An 8,962-nucleotide genomic window follows, 5' to 3' on the forward strand; every position below is an offset into this window, starting at 1 on the left:
TGCACTTGGCAAAGACAGCAGGTTTCCTTCTCCTAAGGAAGTGGTTTTCAAACTTTTTCTTTCCACTCACATACCACCTTAATTTATCCCTACGCCATAGGTTTTCTTTGATTAGTAAAGGATACTTAAGGTGGTACGTGAGTGGGAATGGAAGGTTGAGAACCACTGCTCTAAATCCAATTGTTACTGAAATATTTGGCTTGAGAAAAATTGTCATTGTCCCATTTTCTTTGGAGTTATGAAACCGTGCATCTAACGAGTCAATTGGGTACGATGAAAGCAGTGCTTTTCAAACTTTTTCTTTCCTCCTACATTCCACCTTAAACAATCCCTTACTGATCACAGAGTACCTATGGCATAGGAGTGGAAAGAAAAAGCTTGAACAACTACTGACCTAAAGCAATGTTTCTCAATCTTTATTTTTCCATTCACATACACCTTAAATAATCCCTAACTAACCAAAGAGCACATCTTGAATCCTATGACATAGGAGCTCTGTGGTCTGTAAGGGATTAATTAAGGTGGTATGTGGGTCGAAAAAAGGTTGAGAACCACTGACCTAAGAATTTTAGTAAAGAAGATGTGTTACATGGTTACAGTCAGTGAAACTATTTTTAAAAAATGTTTCAGATATATTTATTGTTTCAAAATGTGTGCAAAATACGTTAATACATATGAATTAGAAGTAAAAAGTCAAAGAATCATAAAGCACAGAACAGGCCCTTTGGCCCAACTTGTCCATGCTAACTCAGTTGACAGTCTATTCAAGTTGATTGAGACTAGTTTCACTTAACTGATCCATATCCTTCTCAATCCATCCTTCTCAATCAAATGCCTTTTCAACATCATAATTGAACCCACTTTATAGATTCCAATTGAAACTATAGAATTACTTGATGCAGGAACCTTATGAAAATCTTCAACTATGAACGACAATAGCAAGTTTCTTTTATGCACCTGTCTGTATAATTATTGCAAAAACAATAAAAGGGATTAGAATTGCAATTTTTTGAGGCAAGGCTATTTAGGTTAAAAATACAGGAATGATATTTAGCCTCAGCCAATATGGCTGAGGCTAAAATGTTATCATGAATGTAGACTGGAGTTCCATTTTGCCGTGGCTTAACTATTTTTCATTGAACACCAGAGCCCAAAAATAAAGTTAACAAATACGTAGGTTCAGAGATTAAGATCAGCATCTTGGGGGTGCTGCTGTTAACCCACTAATGACTCAAGGTTTTTTATGATTAATCTTATGCAAAATTTCATTTTATTTGTAGTTTCATTGCCATGTTTCCTCTCCTTTTATTATTCAATTATCTTCCCACTCTTGTTAATATTCCCACACACTCTCTGACTCATCAATCTGAGAAGTAAATCAAAAGGGCAAGAATAGCTCACCATGCAATTTCTCCGTTTACTATGGAGAATAAACTGCTATTAAACTTCATTTAATGTACTGAAAAATCCCAAATTTGTCATGTGCTGTGTGACAAGCAAGAACTTTGTTTTTATTCACTAGTGGGAACGTCACTGGAGGCTACTCACTTGCTCCTGCAGCATTTTATTACATTTGTTCACATTTCTCTAACATTCCAAATCAAAAATATTTTCAATATTGAAAATTATATTTTGAAACAGGTGCTCTTTCTTTTCTTTCTTTGGCTTGGCTTCGCGGACGAAGATTTATGGAGGGGGTAAAAAAGTCCACGTCAGCTGCAGGCTCGTTTGTGGCTGACCAGTCCGATGCGGGACAGGCAGACACGATTGCAGCGGTTGCAAGGGAAAATTGGTTGGTTGGGGTTGGGTGTTGGGTTTTTCCTCCTTTGCCTTTTGTCAGTGAGGTGGGCTCTGCGGTCTTCTTCAAAGGAGGCTGCTGCCCGCCAAACTGTGAGGCGCCAAGATGCACGGTTTGAGGCGTTATCAGCCCACTGGCGGTGGTCAATGTGGCAGGCACCAAGAGATTTCTTTAGGCAGTCCTTGTACCTTTTCTTTGGTGCACCTCTGTCACGGTGGCCAGTGGAGAGCTCTCCATATAATACGATCTTGGGAAGGCGATGGTCCTCCATTCTGGAGACGTGACCCATCCAGCGCAGCTGGATCTTCAGCAGCGTGGACTCGATGCTGTCGACCTCTGCCATCTCGAGTACCTCGACGTTAGGGGTGTGAGCGCTCCAATGGATGTTGAGGATGGAGCGGAGACAACGCTGGTGGAAGCGTTCTAGGAGCCGTAGGTGGTGCCGGTAGAGGACCCATGATTCGGAGCCGAACAGGAGTGTGGGTATGACAACGGCTCTGTATACGCTTATCTTTGTGAGGTTTTTCAGTTGGTTGTTTTTCCAGACTCTTTTGTGTAGTCTTCCAAAGGCACTATTTGCCTTGGCGAGTCTGTTGTCTATTTCATTGTCGATCCTTGCATCTGATGAAATGGTGCAGCCGAGATAGGTAAACTGGTTGACCGTTTTGAGTTTTGTGTGCCCGATGGAGATGTGGGGGGGCTGGTAGTCATGGTGGGGAGCTGGCTGATGGAGGACCTCAGTTTTCTTCAGGCTGACTTCCAGGCCAAACATTTTGGCAGTTTCCGCAAAGCAGGACGTCAAGCGCTGAAGAGCTGGCTCTGAATGGGCAACTAAAGCGGCATCATCTGCAAAGAGTAGTTCACGGACAAGTTTCTCTTGTGTCTTGGTGTGAGCTTGCAGGCGCCTCAGATTGAAGAGACTGCCATCCGTGCGGTACCGGATGTAAACAGCGTCTTCATTGTTGGGGTCTTTCATGGCTTGGTTCAGCATCATGCTGAAGAAGATTGAAAAGAGGGTTGGTGCGAGAACACAGCCTTGCTTCACGCCATTGTTAATGGAGAAGGGTTCAGAGAGCTCATTGCTGTATCTGACCCGACCTTGTTGGTTTTCGTGCAGTTGGATAATCATGTTGAGGAACTTTGGGGGACATCCGATGCGCTCTAGTATTTGCCAAAGCCCTTTCCTGCTCACGGTGTCGAAGGCTTTGGTGAGGTCAACAAAGGTGATGTAGAGTCCTTTTTTTTGTTCTCTGCACTTTTCTTGGAGCTGTCTGAGGGCAAAGACCATGTCAGTGGTTCCTCTGTTTGCGCGAAAGCCGCACTGTGATTCTGGGAGAATATTCTCAGCGACACTAGGTATTATTCTATTTAGTAGAATCCTAGCGAAGATTTTGCCTGCAATGGAGAGCAACGTGATTCCCCTGTAGTTTGAGCAGTCTGATTTCTCGCCTTTGTTTTTGTACAGGGTGATGATGGTGGCATCACGAAGATCCTGAGGCAGTTTACCTTGGTCCCAACAAAGCTTGAAAAACTCATGCAGTTTGGCATGCAGAGTTTTGCCGCCAGCCTTCCAGACTTCTGGGGGGATTCCATCCATACCTGCTGCTTTGCCACTTTTCAGTTGTTCGATTGCCTTATATGTCTCATCCAGGGTGGGAACCTCATCCAGCTCTAGCCTTAGGGGCTGTTGAGGGAGCTGGAGCAGGGCGGAATCTTGGACTGAGCGGTTGGTACTGAAAAGAGATTGGAAGTGTTCTGACCATCGGTTGAGGATGGAGATCTTGTCGCTGAGGAGGACTTTGCCGTCTGAGCTGCGCAGCGGGCTTTGGACTTGGGGTGAGGGGCCGTACACAGCCTTTAGAGCCTCGTAGAAACCCCTGAAGTCGCCAATGTCCGCGCTGAGCTGTGTTCGTTTGGCGAGGCTAGTCCACCACTCATTTTGGATCTCCCGGAGTTTGCGCTGAAGATGGCTGCATGCGCGACGGAAGGCTTGTTTCTTCTCTGGACAGGTGCTCTACTAACACAGTAAAACCCCTGGTGGACAGCATCTATGGGGATTGGTAGATGCTGGAAAAGTGTATTTTCCGGTGGCTTAAGACTTATTCTTACAATGCCTAACGAATACATGTGCATTCAGAATAATCAGTTTGTTAGAAACTGAAGTACCTTCACAGAATTTGCTTGAGACAAAAATTGAGAACAAAGAACATTTATTATACCTCAATGCAAAGTTGGGTGCTTCCCCTTACCCTGGGAATACACACATACACTGGGGCTCACCCAACTTTTATATAGTTTATTTCAGTATAGGAATACCCTCCCCCTTACATTCTTCTGCCTCCTGTCGGTGTCATCATGTCATTATCCTCATTGTCCTTATTCACAAACCTGTCTTTCTAATTTACACCTTCCCAACTCTCAGGGCTACAACCTCTTCATATGTAGAACTTGCTAATACTAGGGCTTACTAATTACACATGCAAAACCTGCTAATTCTATCTAGGGCTAGAAGACCCTTATCTTATTTCAGACTAACTCTACTTCCTACATTCTAATATCCATTTCTTATCCTGTTCATACTGGCTTTATTCATTTACCCATATATCTATATTAGTTTCCTCATCCTCATATATTTATATCAGTTTTACTCATCTCTCACAAGTTCAAAAGACAAAAATACTGGTCTGCTCACAAAACAACCTCTATCGTTGCATTTTGCTGCATGTAGCCAATAAACTTGAACTTGATGTTGAAAGTGATACCAGTAGAAAGGATGAGAGAAATTATTTATACACTTGACTTAAAGTATGACTCCAAATGGATGCAACAAAGGAACCTAAATAATATAGATCATCTGAGTTGGTTTGCCCAGCAGTTTAATTTAAAGGAATTATACACTGTTCCATTTGGCAAGGTGTCAATAACAAACTAAATTACTAAAATGTCAACAGTTCACCAAGTTCAACTCATTGATGTGCATCTCCATGTGGCTTTATAACAATTTTGAGAAAAACATTTAATGGAGTCAATCTTCAAGAGTTTTGTACTTTATTTCTGTCACATTTTTGAATGGATCTTCTAATGTGCGGTGTGAATACATTTGAAGGCCACACACATGGGTAGGCTATAAAGCTCTATAATTCACAACAGTAAATCCCAAGACTTGATCAGGCCAAGCCACTGGTGTCAGTGTCAATAGGAGTTATGCTCTATGAGAAACCATTTCTTTCTAAAAAGCCATTTGGAAGTCTATTCATCCCATTGGATTTTAAACTGAGAAACGATACAGAAAGAAATTGGAAACTGTGAAAGTAGTATTTACCTGAACTGAAAATGTAGTTTGTTTTCATCCAGCTAGTGTCCATTCCTGTGAACATGATCCTTGTGTGGTTTTCTCATTCCTAGAAAAATTGATTTGGAATGGCACAAAATCACTTTTCTTTTTTTAATTTTTTTTATTTTTCACACTATGAACCATACTGACCAAAATGCACACAAACATTTCCCTCTTGAATATACAGTGTCATTTTCTCCCCTTTCCCCCCTCCCTTCCCTCCCTCCTTCACCCCCCTCCCCACCCACTCAACGTTCAACATATATGATACATTAAACCCATTAAACAATGTCATCACACAATGAAAATAAACAAGAAATTTGTGTCTTCTACTTTTACACTGGGTCAGTTCATTTTGCCTTCTTCTCCTTCTGTCATTTTCTTGAAGAAACTTTGAAGCATTTCACCAATGGTTGAAGGAGGAATATTGACAGGTCAGACAAGTATACACTAACTAAAACATTGTCATTAACTCCTCAATATTCATCTGTACATCGAGACTAGAAAGGAGTACGACTTGTATTGTCTTGCAACATCACAGTGATGTGTGATATATGTTCAAGTCATAAGGCTTAGATTTTCTTATCAATTTTGACATACCTGGTCCATGTTCCATGACTTAATTTGCATCTGGTTCTCGAAACAGCCAGAAGAAGACAACTAGATCCTTTGTGGCAGGGGCTTGAGTGATAGAAGGTTCATTATAACTGAGGCATGAGTGCAGAAGTATACCTTCATGAAAGGTCAAGGTGCTGAGGGCTATTGTGAACTGGGACAGAAGAGGAGTTGAGGCTAACGTGGAGCAGCCAAGATTAAATTGAATACTCCTGCTCCTCTTGTGTTCTTATCTACAGCTTGCTGGATGAAGCTTTAATCATAACAAACACAATCTTTGGTTAAACCACAGTGTGAGAGATGAGCAACATTGATCTAAAAGAGAAGTAAGGATTGTGAGAGATGAGTAAAACTGATATAAAAATATGAAGATGAGGAAACTAGTATAGATATATGGGTAAATGAATAAAGCCAGTGTGAACAGGATAAGAATAGATATTAGAATGTAGGAAGTAAAGTTTGTCTGAATAAGATAAGGGTCTTCTAGCCTTTTAGACGGAATCAGCAAGTTCACCAGTATGAATAAGATAAGGATAGATAATAGATAATAGAATGTCGGAAGTAAAGTTTGTCTGAATAAGATAAGGGTCTTCTAGCCTTTTAGACGGAATCAGCAAGTTCACTAGTATGAATAAGATAAGGATAGATAATTGAATGTAGGAAGTAAAGTAGTCTGAATAAGATAAGGTCTTCTAGCCTTAGACAGAATTAGCAAGTTCTGCCTTAGTCAGCCCTGAGAGTCAGGAAGGTGTGAATAAGGACAATGACATGATGGGACACTGACAGGATACCCCCTGGTCCTCCAAGTTCACAGAAACAGCACGTAGGCAGACAGGATTGCCTAATGCCAAACTCATCCAGGAGGCAGAAGAATGTAAGGGGGAGGGTACTAACTGTATAAAAGTTGGGTGAGCCCCAGTGTATGTGTGTATTCCCAGGGTAAGGAGAAGCACCCAACTTTGCATTGTTGTATAATAAATGTTCTTTGTTCTCAATTTTTGTCTCGAGCAATTTCTGTGAAGGTACTTCTGTTTCTAACAACAGCTATAAACAATATTAAAAACGTTAATATTGTTTTGGATCATACACCACAGAAACAAGTCCTTTAGCCAAACTCATTTCTGCTGATCAGGTTGTCTACCTGAGCCCATCTCATTAGTTTGCCGTAGGCCTATATCTCTTAAGCCTTTCTTATCCATATAGCTTTAAAAGTATTTAAACAAAAAAAAAATTGTACCCATCTCTATCACTTGCTGTGCCAGCTTGTTCCACTGTGTGTGTGGAAAAGGTGCTAAGGAGCAGGACAGGTACCAATTGAGAAGAGTCATACGGTGAATTCGTAGACACCACATCCCTAACAAGTGCCTCTACCTGGAAACACCACCAAATTTAGTGTCTCCTCTAAGCTCCACCACATCCTGTTTTGGAAATATACTGTTGTAATCTCTGTAAGTCTCTCCCCAACGGTATTGAAGGCAACTCAATGATCACTGGAGTCTCCCTCCCTCCACCATCGACATGATTTACTGGGATCGCTGTCTGAAGAGAGGGCGGCACGGTTAAGAGAACACTGTTTCGTCGGGTGCACTTGTGCCATCATATGACAATAAGTTTCGCTTGACTATGGGAAATGAGGGCATACAATACATACCGGCTAAGGCAGTGTGCTGTTACTTAAATAAAAAAAAAACATTGCTTACATTTTATATTTTGCAAAGAAAACAATGAACATTTTAATGCTTCATGAGAAATAGATTTGAAGAACATGATAATGATAATTAGTTTATTATACAATGTACATATGCCCTGGAATTCTTACTTGCTACAACTGAACAGGTATTTATAAAGGAAATCAAAAATAGTGAACTAATTGAATTAAATTAAAAGAGGCAATAAAAAGATAACATAGATAATAAATCGTCACAGTAATCCTAGTGCAAACAAAGTGGCTGGCAATAGCACGGACAGTCCCCTTGTGGTGTCTCTAAGTGTAACAAGAATTGGATGGCCAAAGAAAAGAAACAATTCTTGAACCAAGAGGTACTGGTCTTCAGGCTTCTGACTGGCTTTGCACTGTTTATAGCTGGGGGTTAACCAAAGATTGTGTTTGTTATGATTAAAGCTTCATCCAGCAAGAGGAGCAGGAGTATTCAATTTAATCTTGGCTGCTCCACGTTAGCCTCAACACCTCTTCTGTCCCAGTTCACAATAGCCCTCAGCACCTTGACCTTTCATGAAGGTATACTTCTGCACTCATGCCTCAGTTATAATGAACCTTCTATCACTCAAGCCCCTGCCACTGCTACCATGGAAATGGGAGTCCTTTATGGTATTGGCTGCCTCATAAAGGATCAATGGTGTTACTATATAGATAAACATGCCACCCTATTTCCATGAAAGATATTATTAAAGGCATTGCACCTTTGCGAGCATCACCAGTTGGGGGAGGTGGGGGGGGGGGGGGGCGGGGGGGAGGGGGACACATTTCCAGAGAACTCTTCAATCATTGATTGTAATAAAGATGTATCACAGGAACAGGCAAATGGAAACTCAGGGTGACAATTTCATCTACTTGCTAATAGATTTATTTCTGCAGTCATAATGTTTTAGAAAACCAGTCCCATCCATTAAAAACTGCGACTAGTACTTTTTCAAAATAAGCAAAAGGAAAAAAATGCTCAAATTTTGTAAAATAACTAAACTGTATTAGTTAAATGAGAGAAAATGAATTCAAAAACTTTCCTCAAAATCTCCATAGAAGCATTTGGGGTCTGATTTCTGAATTGAATTTTTTTCTTCTTGTCATGTGTACCAAAATACATGGGAAAACTTTGTTTAGCGTGCAGTTAAAAGTGCAGTTAAATGTGCAGGGGCTGCAATGAGGACACTTTGTGAGATCAAGAGATCAGCTTTGGCATACGAGAGGCCTGTTCAAGAGTCTGGTCACAGCTGGGAAGAACCTATGCTTGAATGTGTGCTGGAAATTTTTGGAACATTCCAGTTTGGTTTACATTGTGTTATTTTGATATGACACGTAGCTGCCCGATAAATTTGCTCTCGTTCCAACCTCAGAGTCCACCAAGTGTTCACAAGCATTATCTTTCTGTGCATGCTCCAGGCCACTTTTAATTCAGTCCTAGATATGTAATCTAGGATATGTAATCTGATGAATCAGATGCAAGGATCGACAATGAGATAGACAACAGACTCGCCAA

Source organism: Narcine bancroftii, chromosome 8 (assembly GCF_036971445.1).
Source record: "Narcine bancroftii isolate sNarBan1 chromosome 8, sNarBan1.hap1, whole genome shotgun sequence".
Lineage (NCBI taxonomy): Eukaryota > Metazoa > Chordata > Chondrichthyes > Torpediniformes > Narcinidae > Narcine > Narcine bancroftii.